General features: G+C 46.7%; 1 protein-coding gene across 1 annotated transcript in view; it reads left to right on the forward strand.

Moving 5' to 3' along the window:
- tnc (tenectin) overlaps nt 1-16,694 on the forward strand; it is a 192,435-nt gene that overhangs the window by 69,729 nt on the left and 106,012 nt on the right. The window contains exon 2 of the mRNA XM_070094802.1: nt 16,107-16,143. The gene's annotated coding sequence lies outside the window, so the exon portion shown is untranslated. The remainder of the gene's footprint in view (nt 1-16,106; nt 16,144-16,694) is intronic.

The raw sequence follows: 16,694 nt of genomic DNA on the forward strand, positions 1-16,694 counted from the left end.
GTAGGTAAAATGAAAGGGGGTAAGGCAGCCGGGATTGATGGGATAAAGATAGAAATGTTAAAAGCAGGTGGGGATATAGTTTTGGAGTGGTTGGTGCAATTATTTAATAAATGTATGGAAGAGGGTAAGGTACCTAGGGATTGGCAGAGAGCATGCATAGTTCCTTTGTATAAAGGCAAAGGGGATAAAAGAGAGTGCAAAAATTATAGGGGGATAAGTCTGTTGAGTGTACCTGGTAAAGTGTATGGTAGAGTTATAATTGAAAGAATTAAGAGTAAGACGGAGAATAGGATAGCAGATGAACAAGGAGGCTTTAGGAAAGGTAGGGGGTGTGTGGACCAGGTGTTTACAGTGAAACATATAAGTGAACAGTATTTAGATAAGGCTAAAGAGGTCTTTGTGGCATTTATGGATTTGGAAAAGGCGTATGACAGGGTGGATAGGGGGGCAATGTGGCAGATGTTGCAAGTGTATGGTGTAGGAGGTAGGTTACTGAAAGCAGTGAAGAGTTTTTACGAGGATAGTGAGGCTCAAGTTAGAGTATGTAGGAAAGAGGGAAATTTTTTCCCAGTAAAAGTAGGCCTTAGACAAGGATGTGTGATGTCACCGTGGTTGTTTAATATATTTATAGATGGGGTTGTAAGAGAAGTAAATGCGAGGGTCTTGGCAAGAGGCGTGGAGTTAAAAGATAAAGAATCACACACAAAGTGGGAGTTGTCACAGCTGCTCTTTGCTGATGACACTGTGCTCTTGGGAGATTCTGAAGAGAAGTTGCAGAGATTGGTGGATGAATTTGGTAGGGTGTGCAAAAGAAGAAAATTAAAGGTGAATACAGGAAAGAGTAAGGTTATGAGGATAACAAAAAGATTAGGTGATGAAAGATTGAATATCAGATTGGAGGGAGAGAGTATGGAGGAGGTGAACGTATTCAGATATTTGGGAGTGGACGTGTCAGCGGATGGGTCTATGAAAGATGAGGTGAATCATAGAATTGATGAGGGAAAAAGAGTGAGTGGTGCACTTAGGAGTCTGTGGAGACAAAGAACTTTGTCCTTGGAGGCAAAGAGGGGAATGTATGAGAGTATAGTTTTACCAACGCTCTTATATGGGTGTGAAGCGTGGGTGATGAATGTTGCAGCGAGGAGAAGGCTGGAGGCAGTGGAGATGTCATGTCTGAGGGCAATGTGTGGTGTGAATATAATGCAGAGAATTCGTAGTTTGGAAGTTAGGAGGAGGTGCGGGATTACCAAAACTGTTGTCCAGAGGGCTGAGGAAGGGTTGTTGAGGTGGTTCGGACATGTAGAGAGAATGGAGCGAAACAGAATGACTTCAAGAGTGTATCAGTCTGTAGTGGAAGGAAGGCGGGGTAGGGGTCGGCCTAGGAAGGGTTGGAGGGAGGGGGTAAAGGAGGTTTTGTGTGCGAGGGGCTTGGACTTCCAGCAGGCATGCGTGAGCGTGTTTGATAGGAGTGAATGGAGACAAATGGTTTTTAATACTTGACGTGCTGTTGGAGTGTGAGCAAAGTAACATTTATGAAGGGATTCAGGGAAACCGGCAGGCCGGACTTGAGTTCTGGAGATGGGAAGTACAGTGCCTGCACTCTGAAGGAGGGGTGTTAATGTTGCAGTTTAAAAACTGTAGTGTAAAGCACCCTTCTGGCAAGACAGTGATGGAGTGAATGATGGTGAAAGTTTTTCTTTTTCGGGCCACCCTGCCTTGGTGGGAATCGGCCGGTGTGATAATAAAAAAAAAAAATATATATATATATATATATATATATATATATATATATATGTATATATATATTTATATATATTTTCATATAGTCGGACTTGAGTCCTGGAAATGGGAAGTACAATGCCTGCACTTTAAAGGAGGGGTTTGGGATATTGGCAGTTTGGAGGGATATGTTGTGTATCTTTGTACGTGTGTGCTTCTGAACTGTTGTGTTCTGAGCACCTCTGCAAAGGCAGTGATGGTGTGTGTGTGGTGAAACTGTTGAATGATGATGAAGGTATTTTCTTTTTGGGGATTTTCTTTCTTTTTTGGGTCACCCTGCCTCGGTGGGAGGCGGCCGACTTGTTGAAAATATATATATATATATATATATATATATATATATATATATATATATATATATATATATATATATATATATATATATATATATATATATATATATATATATATATATATATATATATATATAATGTGCAGGTTACTTGTGTACTGTGCATAACCTTCACTCAATTAGTCTACTTAATCGACTTAGAGGAACGCGAAGGAAAGGGAGTCATAGTAAGTTATGGATCTGGGTAAGGAGTGACGAGGGATGTTATGTGTCGTCCTCTCTGTCTCCTCTTGTATCAGAATGGTAATGAGCCTGATGGCCGGCACCACTTGCAAACTTCCCTTCTTGGTGACCTACCTGCCGGCGGCGGCATACTTTTCGCTCGACCTGCCTGAATACTTGCCTGCCTGCCTGCCTGCCTGCCTGCCTGCCTGCCTGCCTGCCTGCCTGCCTGCTTGTGTGCCGTGCCGACGTGCTTCATTACCAGATGGCCTACCTCGGAACTGGGGACCTGCGTGGCTACTGGTGAGAGAGTAAGGAATGTGAACCTCTTGACGAAACTCTTAACGAACCTCTTGAGCTTGTTAACGAAAGTCTTGACGAATCTACCTAACGCTGTGATAAGCTGAAATGGCAGGGTCGTGAACACACCAGTGACAGTGAAGAGCCCTTTGAGATTGAACTCTCCCTCCCTGAGTCCCTAATGTACCCTGATGCTGGTGAAGGGCTCTTAATCCAGAGAATTGGATCTCGTCTGCCTTCTCTTGAATCGAGTCTGATTGACTTCCCATTCCCCCACGAATGCAAAGTCATGGGTGGGGGATGTACACGTAAATATCGCACCATAAACAACAGGTAAAAATATTGAAACCTGTTTTCACTCTGAAACCTCTGGGTAGTGACTGGCTTCAGCACTCCGCTAGCATTATTTATTTCATGCTCCTTGTCGCTCATTTGTCCTGTCACTCTTCTGTCACTCCTATTTCCTGTCTCTAGAGTGACATGTGACAGGGGAGACAACGAGTAAAGTCTGGGTGTGTGATACCAGCTTGTGGCAAGACACATGTCAGTGATTATTGTTAAAAACCAGTTTCTGTGATGGCGCGTTCATGGTGTGTCAGCGTGTGTGCTCCCACCCAGGACTGTTCATGGTGTGTCAGCGTGTGTGCTCCCACCCAGGAGTGTTCATGGTGTGTCAGCGTGTGTGCCCCCACCCAGGACTGTTCATGGTGTGTCAGCGTGTGTGCTTCCACCCAGGACTGTTCATGGTGTGTCAGCGTGTGTGCCCCCACCCAGGACTGTTCATGGTGTGTCAGCGTGTGTGCCCCCACCCAGGACTGTTCATGGTGTGTCAGCGTGTGTGCCCCCACCCAGGACTGTTCATGGTGTGTCAGCGTGTGTGCTCCCACCCAGGACTGTTCATGGTGTGTCAGCGTGTGTGCTCCCACCCAGGACTGTTCATGGTGTGTCAGCGTGTGTGCTCCCACCCAGGACTGTTCATGGTGTATCAGCGTGTGTGCTTCCACCCAGGACTGTTCATGGTGTGTCAGCGTGTGTGCTTCCACCCAGGACTGTTCATGGTGTGTCAGCGTGTGTGCTTCCACCCAGGACTGTTCATGGTGTGTCAGCGTGTGTGCCCCCACCCAGGACTGTTCATGGTGTGTCAGCGTGTGTGCTCCCACCCAGGACTGTTCATGGTGTGTCAGCGTGTGTGCTTCCACCCAGGACTGTTCATGGTGTATCAGCGTGTGTGCTCCCACCCAGGAGTGTTCATGGTGTATCAGCGTGTGTGCCACCACCCAGGAGTGTTCATGGTGTATCAGCGTGTGTGCCCCCACCCAGGAGTGTTCATGGTGTATCAGCGTGTGTGCCCCCACCCAGGAGTGTTCATGGTGTATCAGCATGTGTGCCCCCACCCAGGACTGTTCATGGTGTATCAGCGTGTGTGCTCCCACCCAGGAGTGTTCATGGTGTATCAGCATGTGTGCTCCCACCCAGGACTGTTCATGGTGTATCAGCGTGTGTGCCCCCACCCAGGAGTGTTCATGGTGTATCAGCGTGTGTGCCCCCACCCAGGAGTGTTCATGGTGTATCAGCGTGTGTGCCCCCACCCAGGAGTGTTCATGGTGTATCAGCGTGTGTGCTCCCACCCAGGACTGTTCATGGTGTATCAGCGTGTGTGCCCCCACCCAGGAGTGTTCATGGTGTATCAGCGTGTGTGCCCCCACCCAGGAGTGTTCATGGTGTATCAGCGTGTGTGCCCCCACCCAGGACTGTTCATGGTGTATCAGCGTGTGTGCTCCCACCCAGGAGTGTTCATGGTGTGTCAGCGTGTGTGCTTCCACCCAGGACTGTTCATGGTGTGTCAGCGTGTGTGCCTCCACCCAGGAGTGTTCATGGTGTGTCAGCGTGTGTGCCCCCACCCAGGACTGTTCATGGTGTGTCAGCGTGTGTGCCTCCACCCAGGACTGTTCATGGTGTGTCAGCATGTGTGGCCCCACCCAGGAGTGTTCATGGTGTGTCAGCGTGTGTGCTTCCACCCAGGACTGTTCATGGTGTGTCAGCGTGTGTGCCTCCACCCAGGAGTGTTCATGGTGTGTCAGCGTGTGTGCCCCCACCCAGGAGTGTTTATGGTGTGTCAACGTGTGCACCCCCCACCCAGGACTGTTCATGGTGTGTCAGCGTGTGCACCCCCACCCAGGACTGTTCATGGTGTGTCAGCGTGTATGCCACCACCCAGGACTGTTCATGGTGTGTCAGCGTGTGCACCCCCACCCAGGAGTGTTTATGGTGTGTCAGCGTGTGTGCCACCACCCAGGACTGTTCATGGTGTGTCAGCGTGTGCACTCCCACCCAGGAGTGTTTATGGTGTGTCAGCGTGTGTGCCACCACCCAGGAGTGTTCATGGTGTGTCAGCGTGTGCACCCCCACCCAGGAGTGTTCATAGTGTGTCAGCGTGTGCACCCCCACCCAGGACTGTTCATGGTGTGTCAGCGTGTGTGCCACCACCCAGGACTGTTCATGGTGTGTCAGCGTGTGTGCTCCCACCCAGGACTGTTCATGGTGTGTCAGCGTGTGCACCCCCACCCAGGACTGTTCATGGTGTGTCAGCGTGTGTGCTCCCACCCAGGACTGTTCATGGTGTGTCAGCGTGTGCACCCCACCCAGGACTGTTCATGGTGTGTCAGCGTGTGTGCTCCCACCCAGGACTGTTCATGGTGTGTCAGCGTGGGCACCCCCACCCAGGACTGTTCATGGTGTGTCAGTGTGTGCACCCCCACCCAGGACTGTTCATGGTGTTTCAGTGTGTGCACCCCCACCCAGGACTGTTCATGGTGTGTCAGCGTGTGCACCCCCACCCTGGACTGTTCATGGTGTGTCAGCGTGTGTGCTCCCACCCAGGACTGTTCATGGTGTGTTAACGTGTGTGCCCCCACCCAGGAGTGTTCATGATGTGTCAGCGTGTGTGCCACCACCCAGGACTGTTCATGGTGTGTCAGCGTGTGTGCCACCACCCAGGACTGTTCATGGTGTGTTAACGTGTGTGCCACCACCCAGGACTGTTCATGGTGTGTCATCGTGTGTGCCACCACCCAGGAGTGTTCATGGTGTGTTAACGTGTGTGCCACCACCCAGGACTGTTCATGGTGTGTCATCGTGTGTGCCACCACCCAGAACTGTTCATGGTGTGTCATCGTGTGTGCCACCACCCAGGACTGTTCATGGTGTGTTAACGTGTGTGCCACCACCCAGGACTGTTCATGGTGTGTCAGCGTGTGTGCCACCACCCAGGACTGTTCATGGTGTGTTAACGTGTGTGCCACCACCCAGGACTGTTCATGGTGTGTCATCGTGTGTGCCACCACCCAGGACTGTTCATGGTGTGTCAGCGAGTGCACCTCCACCCAGGACTGTTCATGGTGCGTCAGCGTGTGCCCCCACCCAGGACTGTTCATGGTGTGTCAGCGTGTGCACCCCCACCCAGGACTGTTCATGGTGTGTCAGCGTGTGCACCCCCACCCAGGACTGTTCATGGTGTGTCAGCGTGTGTGCCCCCACCCAGGACTGTTCATGGTGTGTCAGCGTGTGCACCCCCACCCAGGACTGTTCATGGTGTGTCAGCGTGTGTGCCCCCACCCAGGACTGTTCATGGTGTGTCAGCATGTGCACCCCCACCCAGGACTGTTCATGGTGTGTCAGCGTGTGCACCCCCACCCAGGACCGTTCATGGTGTGTCAGCATGTGCGACCCCACCCAGGACTGTTCATGGTGTGTCAGCGTGTGTGCCACCACCCAGGACTGTTCATGGTGTGTCAGCGTGTGCACCCCCACCCAGGACTGTTCATGGTGTGTCAGCGTGTGTGCCCCCACCCAGGAGTGTTCATGGTGTGTCAGCGTGTGTGCTCCCACCCAGGACTGTTCATGGTGTGTCAACGTGTGTGCCCCCACCCAGGACTGTCCATGGTGTGTCAGCGTGTGCACATCCACCCAAGACTGTTCATGGTGTGCCAGCGTGTGCACCCCCATCCAGGAGTATTCATAGTGTGTCAGCGTGTGTGACCCCACCCAAGACTGTTCATGGTGTGTCAGCATGTGCACATCCACCCAAGACTGTTCATGGTGTGTCAGCGTGTGCACCCCCACCCAGGAGTATTCATAGTGTGTCAGCGTGTGTGACCCCACCCAGGAGTGTATAAATCTGTAGTGAAGGGAAGGCGGGGTAGGAGTCGGCCTAGTAAGGGTTGGTGGGAGGGGTAAAGGAACTTCCAGCAAGCGTGCATTAGCGTATTTGATAGGAGTGAATGGAGACAAATGGTTTTTTATACTTGACGTGCTGTTGGAGTGTGAGCAAAGTAACATTTATGAAAGGATTCAGGGAAACCGGCAGACCGGACTTGAGTTTTGGAGATTGGAAGTACAGCGTCTATATATACAGTGTATATGTTTTTACTTAATATATTTTGCATTGTTATTTTATCTGTCCTCTTTTGCCTGTCCGTCTGTCGACTTTCTGAGTATTTCCTTTCTACCTGTTTCCCTGTTTGCATGTCTGCTATTGACCGTAGTGACCTGTTACACTGTTGATGTCACAAGTCTTCCTATCTACCATGGGGTATACCTAACTTCCTGTTGCACTGTATAACCCATATGTGCTTAGAGTTTGCTGTTATATAATAATAGTAGTAGTAGTAGTAATAATAATAATAATAATAATAATAATAATAATAATAATACGTAATTTTTTAGGTGTGTGCCATTGTTTCTGTCTACTTATTTTCCTTAGCTCTCCTCCATTTTTTTAATGAGCACACAACTTGAAGAAAAGACAGTTGCAGAGCAAGCTTTTATTGCGTCAACGTTTCGCTCTGTGTAGAGCTTTAGAGCGAAACGTTGTCCATATGAAACCTTGATTTTGCACCCATGTCTTTTCTTCAATATTGTGGGCAGAACGTCTTCGTATCGCGTACCTAAGTGAGCTCCGCTCACTTAGGGTCCTCCTGGGTCCTCCTGGTCCTCCGCGTCTGCTTATTCAGCCCTTCAATGCTTCCTTAAACAAACATACTCTCTCTCTAGACCTGAAATATAAAAAAAGAGAAGCAAATAGGAAAGAATAAAGAGGCAGGAGAATGACGGTGTTTGCTTGTACCAGAACTGTCTGGTCCAGACAAGCAAGTCTGTGTTGACTCTTCCCGTATGGACTTCGTCCTGGGCGGGGATACAAGAAGCTGCCTTTGTCCCCTCCAGACTTCTGTCGTTTTCTATTCGGGGAGTACAGTTAGGCCGTGCGAGTCGCCGCCACTACTCTTTGCCCCGAATAATCTAAGCTGATTTAGTACCTCACGTAAATACCTGTATGAATCTGCAGGGCTCACGGATCACACAATTTTGCTGTGTTCATTTGCAGTCAAGTGCAGAGGCGAGGATGCATGTGGACGTAGAGGAGTGGGTGCATGTGGGCGGGTGGGCGAAGAGGCGAGTGTGTTGGGTGGGTGGTCAGGAAAATGGTTAAAGATATTTACAGAAAGGAAAGTAATGCAGTCGAGGTTTAGCTGCCCGAGGCGGTGGGTGGGTAGAGTGACCAGTGTGTAAGTGGAGGAGTCGTCAGATGGGTGGAGAGACTGGCAAGTGGGTGGAGAGACTGGCAAGTGGATGGAGAGACAGGCAAGTGGATGGAGAGACAGGCAAGTGGGTTGACAGACTGGCAAGTGGGTGGAGAGACTGGCAAGTGGGTGGAAAGACATGCAAAAACACCCCACCCCCACAGCCACCAATACACATTTATAAACACTTAATCACAAATATATAAATTCATGTACTGACGTGCCTTCCAGCCGCGCTCGCAGGCCTCCCACGGTGCTGTGATGCCACAAGAGTGTAACAACAGCCTGTTTGAACAAGTGGAGGATAAAGACAATTTGTGTTTACTGGCCGTAAATACCCAATGGCGGTACTCTCAAGTGTAATATGCGGCCTTGTTTGATGCTGCCTCTGTGTTACCTGAGGGATGGTGGGGGGAAGGTATTATTCTTCGTGTGGGGGGACGATTTTTTTTTTTTTTGGATGTGTGGGAGGAGGGTTGTATCTGGTTGGGGGGGGGGTTAGTCTTCTTGTAGATAAAACAGGAATGAGAATTATTGGAAGAGAGTGGTTTGTTCTTAATGTGGGGGGGGGGGAGGGGAAGGAAAACTGTGGGTAGGGAGCGGGTTATTCTTGGCGTGTTGGGGTAAGGAAAAGTTAGCGTGTGTAGGGGAAGAAGTATTGTGGATAAGGAGTGAGTTATTCCTGATATAGGTAGGGAAAAGGTAGGGAGGTGTATTAGTTTGAATATTAAACAAGAATGCTTATTAACAATTAAAATAATTAATATTCTGTTATCAAGCACATTTACACAAGCAAAAGTGTACTTCACATACGAAAATCATTTACACAAACATAAGTATACCTTACATACGTAAATCATTTACACAAGGAAAAGTGTACCTTACATATGTAAATCATTTACACAAACATAATATACCTTACATACGTAAATCATTTACACAAGAAAAAGTGTATCTTATATACGTAAATCATTGTCATCAATCCATTCTGCGAAAAAGAGAGAACCTATACAAACAAAACTGTCTTTGCTGCACATTTATTTCGAGAACTGTTTTTAATTTTCTCTCATTCCCATCCATTCTGCGTTGAAAATTTGGCAGGTCAGCAAAATAAATTTATAAACAATTACCTCAGGTTTTAAGCGAAAATCGCAAGATAAGTCCGTGTTAGCGTGGAGTAGCGGCAATGGTCGGTCATAAGGAGGGCCGTTTTGTCTTCAGGTCCGACAATTAACACGTGACTTTGTGCCTAGTTGAGTTACCCATCGTACTTCTCTCCCGGACCGCTCATAGAAAACGCGCTATAACACTGATATATTACTAGTAGCCTCAGTGCATCATTAAGCTATCTGTTTATCTGTCTCACTCTCTCTATAATTTACTGGTTATATATCAATCTAGATTACAAGCTGACAAATTATTTACTTAGTCTGTGCCTCTGCCCTGTCTCTCTCTCTCTCTCTCTCTCTCTCTCTCTCTCTCTTATACAGGGTTTTACAAGGTTAGGGTATGTATTCCTAGCCTTGTTTACAAGCTAAGAGCTGCTACCTACATCAGCTCATTTGAAAGCCTTTTTATTGTTATGAAACATACATATAGGATGAAGTTGGAACCATCTGTGGGCTAGCAATTTCATTTGATAAACTGACTTTATTTCGTTGCTCTCTCTCTCTCTCTCTCTCTCTCTCTCTCTCTCTCTCTCTCTCTCTCTCTCTCTCTCTCTCTCTCTCTCTCTCTCTCTCTCTCTCTCTCTCTCTCTCTCTCTCTCTCTCTCTTTCTCCCTCTTAAGGAGAGGGGCTTATAGTGGAGGGGAAGAAGCGCTGGGAGAGACACAACCACAATATTACATCCCCCACGCAACTGCTTTTGTGGGAATCCGTCTCTCTTTCAGTCTCCTTCCCCAGATCTCTCTAACTCCCCAGTCTTCCCCACCTCTCCTAACCCCCTCCACGTCACACTAGAAAATAGTTCAGGAAGAATTCATTTCCACCGTTCACGATAAGAACATTAGATGCGGGAGATACTTGACGTTTATCCACACAAACAAGACTTTGTAATGTAGTGGGTAGAACTATAATGTAGTGGGTAGAACTGTAGTGTAGTGGGTAGAACTGTAGTGTAGTGGGTAGAACTGTAGTGTAGTGGGTAGAACTGTAGTGTAGTGGGTAGAACTGTAGTGTAGTGGGTAGAACTGTAGTGTAGTGGGTAGAACTGTAATGTAGTGGGTAGAACTGTAGTGTAGTGGGTAGAACTGTAGTGTAGTGGGTAGAACTGTAGTGTAGTGGGTAGAACTGTAATGTAGTGGGTAGAACTGTAGTGTAGTGGGTAGAACTGTAGTGTAGTGGGTAGAACTGTAATGTAGTGGGTAGAACTATAATGTAGTGGGTAGAACTGTAGTGTAGTGGGTAGAACTGTAGTGTAGTGGGTAGAACTGTAGTGTAGTGGGTAGAACTGTAGTGTAGTGGGTAGAACTGTAGTGTAGTGGGTAGAACTGTAGTGTAGTGGGTAGAACTGTAATGTAGTGGGTAGAACTGTAGTGTAGTGGGTAGAACTGTAGTGTAGTGGGTAGAACTGTAGTGTAGTGGGTAGAACTGTAGTGTAGTGGGTAGAACTGTAGTGTAGTGGGTAGAACTGTAGTGTAGTGGGTAGAACTGTAGTGTAGTGGGTAGAACTGTAGTGTAGTGGGTAGAACTGTAGTGTAGTGGGTAGAACTGTAATGTAGTGGGTAGAACTGTAGTGTAGTGGGTAGAACTGTAATGTAGTGGGTAGAACTGTAGTGTAGTGGGTAGAACTGTAGTGTAGTGGGTAGAACTGTAATGTAGTGGGTAGAACTGTAGTGTAGTGGGTAGAACTGTAGTGTAGTGGGTAGAACTGTAGTGTAGTGGGTAGAACTGTAGTGTAGTGGGTAGAACTGTAGTGTAGTGGGTAGAACTGTAGTGTAGTGGGTAGAACTGTAGTGTAGTGGGTAGAACTGTAGTGTAGTGGGTAGAACTGTAATGTAGTGGGTAGAACTGTAGTGTAGTGGGTAGAACTGTAATGTAGTGGGTAGAACTGTAGTGTAGTGGGTAGAACTGTAGTGTAGTGGGTAGAACTGTAGTGTAGTGGGTAGAACTGTAGTGTAGTGGGTAGAACTGTAGTGTAGTGGGTAGAACTGTAGTGTAGTGGGTAGAACTGTAGTGTAGTGGGTAGAACTGTAATGTAGTGGGTAGAACTGTAGTGTAGTGGGTAGAACTGTAATGTAGTGGGTAGAACTGTAGTGTAGTGGGTAGAACTGTAGTGTAGTGGGTAGAACTGTAGTGTAGTGGGTAGAACTGTAGTGTAGTGGGTAGAACTGTAGTGTAGTGGGTAGAACTGTAGTGTAGTGGGTAGAACTGTAGTGTAGTGGGTAGAACTGTAGTGTAGTGGGTAGAACTGTAGTGTAGTGGGTAGAACTGTAGTGTAGTGGGTAGAACTGTAGTGTAGTGGGTAGAACTGTAATGTAGTGGGTAGAACTGTAGTGTAGTGGGTAGAACTGTAGTGTAGTGGGTAGAACTGTAGTGTAGTGGGTAGAACTGTAGTGTAGTGGGTAGAACTGTAGTGTAGTGGGTAGAACTGTAGTGTAGTGGGTAGAACTGTAGTGTAGTGGGTAGAACTGTAGTGTAGTGGGTAGAACTGTAGTGTAGTAGATAGAGGAAGTGGCTGCTGGACGGGAGAGGGGGAAACTGATAAGGGAAGAGAGCGTAAAGATGTTGATACAGGGAGGAAGGGACGGCAGAGAGTGAGAGAGAGAGAGAGAAGGAAGATAGAAGGGTGGAGATATCGAGTTGGCAGAGTGAGGGAGAGAGCTCTGGCTCTGTGGTAGTTGAAAACAATTACAAGCCGGGGGCAGTGGAGGTCTGTAATTTCTCTGGGCTCCCAGCAAGTAGCTACTTGTGTATACTGCGCTCGTGACTATGTAGGTAATTAAACTCGCATCCTAATGATCCCACAACACCTCAGACCATCCGTATTCATTACCAGATTCAGATTGGTAACCATGCAGCCTTTTCAGACCATCCATGGCCAGATACACTGTAGTTGATAAGAACACCTCCAATGTTGTGTTTATAAACCACTATCGTACCGAGAACATGTCATAAAGGAGCTGGACTCAAAGCTAAAAAGCTGAAAGCTGAGTTAATGAACACGTTGAAAGCTTTTCCGTGAGAGAACTGCTGATGATGTCATGACACTGAGCCTTGTGGAGTGTTTGAGTTATGGATATATTTATTTATTTCAGTAATATCTTGATAAGATGTGGTATTCTCTCTCTCTCTCTCTCTCTCTCTCTCTCTCTCTCTCTCTCTCTCTCTCTCTCTCTCTCTCTCTCTCTATGTATGTATATATGTTTTTCTGGTTGAACACATTTTCGTAATATTATTGCATAAATAAATTTGAATTGATGAGGGGAAAAGGGTGAGTGGTGCACTTAGGAGTCTGTGGACACAAAGAACTTTGTCCTTGGAGGCAAAGAGGGGAATGTATGAGAGTATAGTTTTACCAACGCTCTTATATGGGTGTGAAGCATAGGTGATGAATGTTGCAGCGAGGAGAAGGCTGGAGGCAGTGGAGATGTCATGTCTGAGAGCAATGTGTGGTGTGAATATAATGCAGAGAATTCGTAGTTTGGAAGTTAGGAGGAGGTGCGGGATTACCAAAACTGTTGTCCAGAGGGCTGAGGAAGGGTTGTTGAGGTGGTTCGGACATGTGGAGAGAATGGAGCGAAACAGAATAACTTCAAGAGTGTATCAGTCTGTAGTGGAAGGAAGGCGGGGTAGGGGTCGGCCTAGGAAAGGTTGGAGGGAGGGGGTAAAGGAGGTTTTGTGTGCGAGGGGCTTGGACTTCCAGCAGGCATGCGTGAGCGTGTTTGATAGGAGTGAATGGAGACAAATGGTTTTTAATACTTGACGTGCTGTTGGAGTGTGAACAAAGTAACATTTATGAAGGGGTTCAGGGAAACCGGCAGGCTGGACTTGAGTCCTGGAGATGGGAAGTACAGTGCCTGCACTCTGAAGGAGGGGTGTTAATGTTGCAGTTTAAAAACTGTAGTGTAAAGCACCCTTCTGGCAAGACAGTGATGGAGTGAATGATGGTGAAAGTTTTTCTTTTTCGGGCCACCCTGCCTTGGTGGGAATCGGCCAGTGTGATAATAATAATAATAAAAATAAATTTGATAAATTTCCTTTATACTTATTCATACAGTCGTCAAGAATTAAACCTAACAGGCTGAATTTAAGTATATGTGGGAAGGGGTTCAGGTTATGTTTAATGAATCACACAGTGTAAATACATCAGTGAACCCGCCTTAAAAATATATTATTGCTATTAAAAACACTACTATCCCTTCCTCTCTTAAGATCTTGGCGTGAAGAGTGCCACCGTAACATTTACAGTAAGGAATCTTACTCTCTTTCTGTTCCAGTTGACAGACACTTTGAATATCACAGATTTCTTGAAGTAGAAAATAATTTTTTTTAATATCCGCTCACAGTTGTCTTTTATGTGCAGTGATGATGATGTGTTTGTGTGGTGCTCTGCCTGACTCTCACTGTAAATGATTTACAGTTTTCATAACAGTTTTCTCAGTGTTGCGAGTGAGAGTTTACCTGGTCGTGTATTGTAAGTTTTTCAAGGTTAGCGATGCTTGTAACAACCGCGTCCTACCTTGTGTCTAGGATTACCTTTCTAAAGGTGTTTGTGTGTGTGTGTGTACTCATCTATTTGTGGTTGCATATGTCGAGTCACAGCTCCTGGCCCCGCCTCTACGCTGGTCGCTACTAGACCCACTCCTTGCTCCATGAGCTTCTTCGTATCTCTTAGTGTGTGTGTGTGTATACTCGCACAAGGTGTGTTTGCCTGGTGGGTTGACTCTCAGCTCCTGGCCCTGCCTCCTACACTAATTTACATGACTCACGGAATCGCAATAAAACAATTCCAAACAAACCAGGAAACGGGTGGGATTTGAACCCATGGTGAGTCGTAAAACTCCATTTACGACTCATTCAGCATGGGTTCTAACCCCACCCATTCCGTGCTTCACCTTGCATGACTATTTCCCTATATCTCAACGCGTGTCATACCTATTCCCGAACCTGCGTAAAGACTCTGACCACCACTGCCTCATCCAGCTCATTCCCTTTTCCAAACACCTTGAGACTACAGAATACACAAATAACCTGCACACAGAGAGGGAAGCTTGCCACGGTCCATCTTCGATTATTTACAGTCACATTAACACAAAAGATAGGTATTACCTGGAGTTTACCTGGAGAGAGTTCCGGGGGTCAACGCCCCCGCGGCCCGGTCTGTGACCAGGCCTCCTGGTGGATCAGAGCCTGATCAACCAGGCTGTTGCTGCTGGCTGCACGCAAACCAACGTACGAGCCACAGCCCGGCTGATCCGGAACTGACTTTAATGTTTGTCAGGAAACAAGATCGTCCACCTTTGTATTAATAGAAAATGGCTATAATCATAACCATATTTTTTAAAGGGGTGGACCGGTAAGCCAGTGGAAGGCCTCGGTCGGATGGCCAAAAGCTCCAGCTGCTGGTCATCATATGACTAGAACCCGCTTCAGGAAACACCTGTCCTGTTTCCTGACAAACATTATACCTGTCTTTTGTGTCAATGTGACTTTGTAAACGGTCCAAGTCGGCCCGAAACGTCGTGGTAAGTTCCTGTCTCCTATGTGCGGGTTATTTGTGTATTGTTTCAGTCACGGTATTGTGCCTTTTTGTTATTTAAAGAAGTACTTGATAACCTCCCTGTTGGTCTTCTGTGTCCTCAGCTTCCACTCATGTTCCTCGTGTTACATTAATGTAATGGAGTGCACAAGGTAGTGTGTAGGTGTGTGTCTGGAGGTCAGGTACTTTACACCACCTTGTTAGGCTTCCCTCGTCTTCATTACCAGTATTGAGGGGTACCTATTGCTCACACCTCAGTACCTAACACCCTCGGAATACTCAATGATTCTTTATTAACGCAGTCACCGCTTCATTAACACCCGTGGCAAGGCCATAGAAAACAGTGACCACAGAAAACGACAAAAGTCAATAGAAAACGGAAGAAGTTAATAGAAAATGGAAAATATCATAGAAAAGGTTAATTACGCAACCCAATATATATATGTATGCATATATATATATATATATATATATATATATATATATATATATATATATATATATATATATATATATATATATATATACATGTATATACGTATATACTCCATGGGAAAGTGGAAAAGAATCCTTCCTCCGTCAGCCTTGCGAATCTTAAGAGGCGACTAAAATACCGGGAACAAGGAGCTAGTAGCCCCTTACTCCTGTATGCATTAGAAAATGTAAAAACAAAGGAGAAAACTTTGTTTTTTTTTCTAGTCACTCTGACTTGGTGGGAGACGGCCAGTGTGTGTGTTAAAATTTATACTGGCAGGATACTTCTGGCAGCGGGTTGGTGCCATTAAAGCAGAAGACCGTTAGAAAGAGGACGTTCTTCACGCACAGTCGTGGAGACAGCCTCAAGTTATGGGTATTTAGTAAGAATTTAACGCCTGCCTGACTGTACTGTTGCATGTTCACCTCTCACGCCAGTATGATTAACACTTAACTACCTTCCTGTCTAACACGTTCAACTTTCTCATATATATATATATATATATATATATATATATATATATATATATATATATATATATATATATATATATATATATATATATATGTGTGTGTGTGTGTGTGTGTGTGTGTGTGTGTGTGTGTGTGTGTGTGTGTGTGTGTGTGTGTGTGTGTGTGTGTGTGTGTGTGTGTGTGTGTGTGTGTGTGTCTGTCTGTGTGTGTCTGTGTGTGTGTATAAATGCATGTGTGTATATGAATAATATAAACCTAATATATATATTTTTTTTTATTTACAGGAGGGACTAGAAGAAGTGAGACGGCGTCACTACTGAGGTGAGTACACACAGTAGATGTAGATGGTCACTTATATTCTAAATCCATTATATTATTCCGAGTACCTGTGTTGTGTTAAGTTGTGTCATGACATCTTGGTAACTGTGTCAGACACATGGCTGATTGTTTGACTGTGACCTTAAGGTGTGAATCTTGAGTGGGGAGAAGTGGAAGTGACCCCGGGGGTGAAGTGTGACCCCGGGGATGAAGTGGAAGTGACCCCGGGGGAGAAGTGGAAGTGACCCCGGGGGTGAAGTGTGACCCCGGGGATGAAGTGGAAGTGACCCCGGGGGAGAAGTGGAAGTGACCCCGGGGGTGAAGTGTGACCCCGGGGATGAAGTGGAAGTGACCCCGGGGGTGAAGTGTGACCCCGGGGATGAAGTGAAAGTGACCCCGGGGGTGAAGTGGAAGTGATCCCGGGGGTGAAGTGGAAGTGATCCCGGGGGTGAAGTGGAAGTGACCCCGGGGGTGAAGTGGAAGTGATCCCTGGGGGTGAAGTGGAAGTGACCCCGGGGGTGAAGTGGAAGTGATCCCTGGGGTGAAGTGGAAGT

This window comes from Cherax quadricarinatus, chromosome 48 (genome assembly GCF_038502225.1).
Source record: "Cherax quadricarinatus isolate ZL_2023a chromosome 48, ASM3850222v1, whole genome shotgun sequence".
NCBI classification, from domain to species: domain Eukaryota; kingdom Metazoa; phylum Arthropoda; class Malacostraca; order Decapoda; family Parastacidae; genus Cherax; species Cherax quadricarinatus.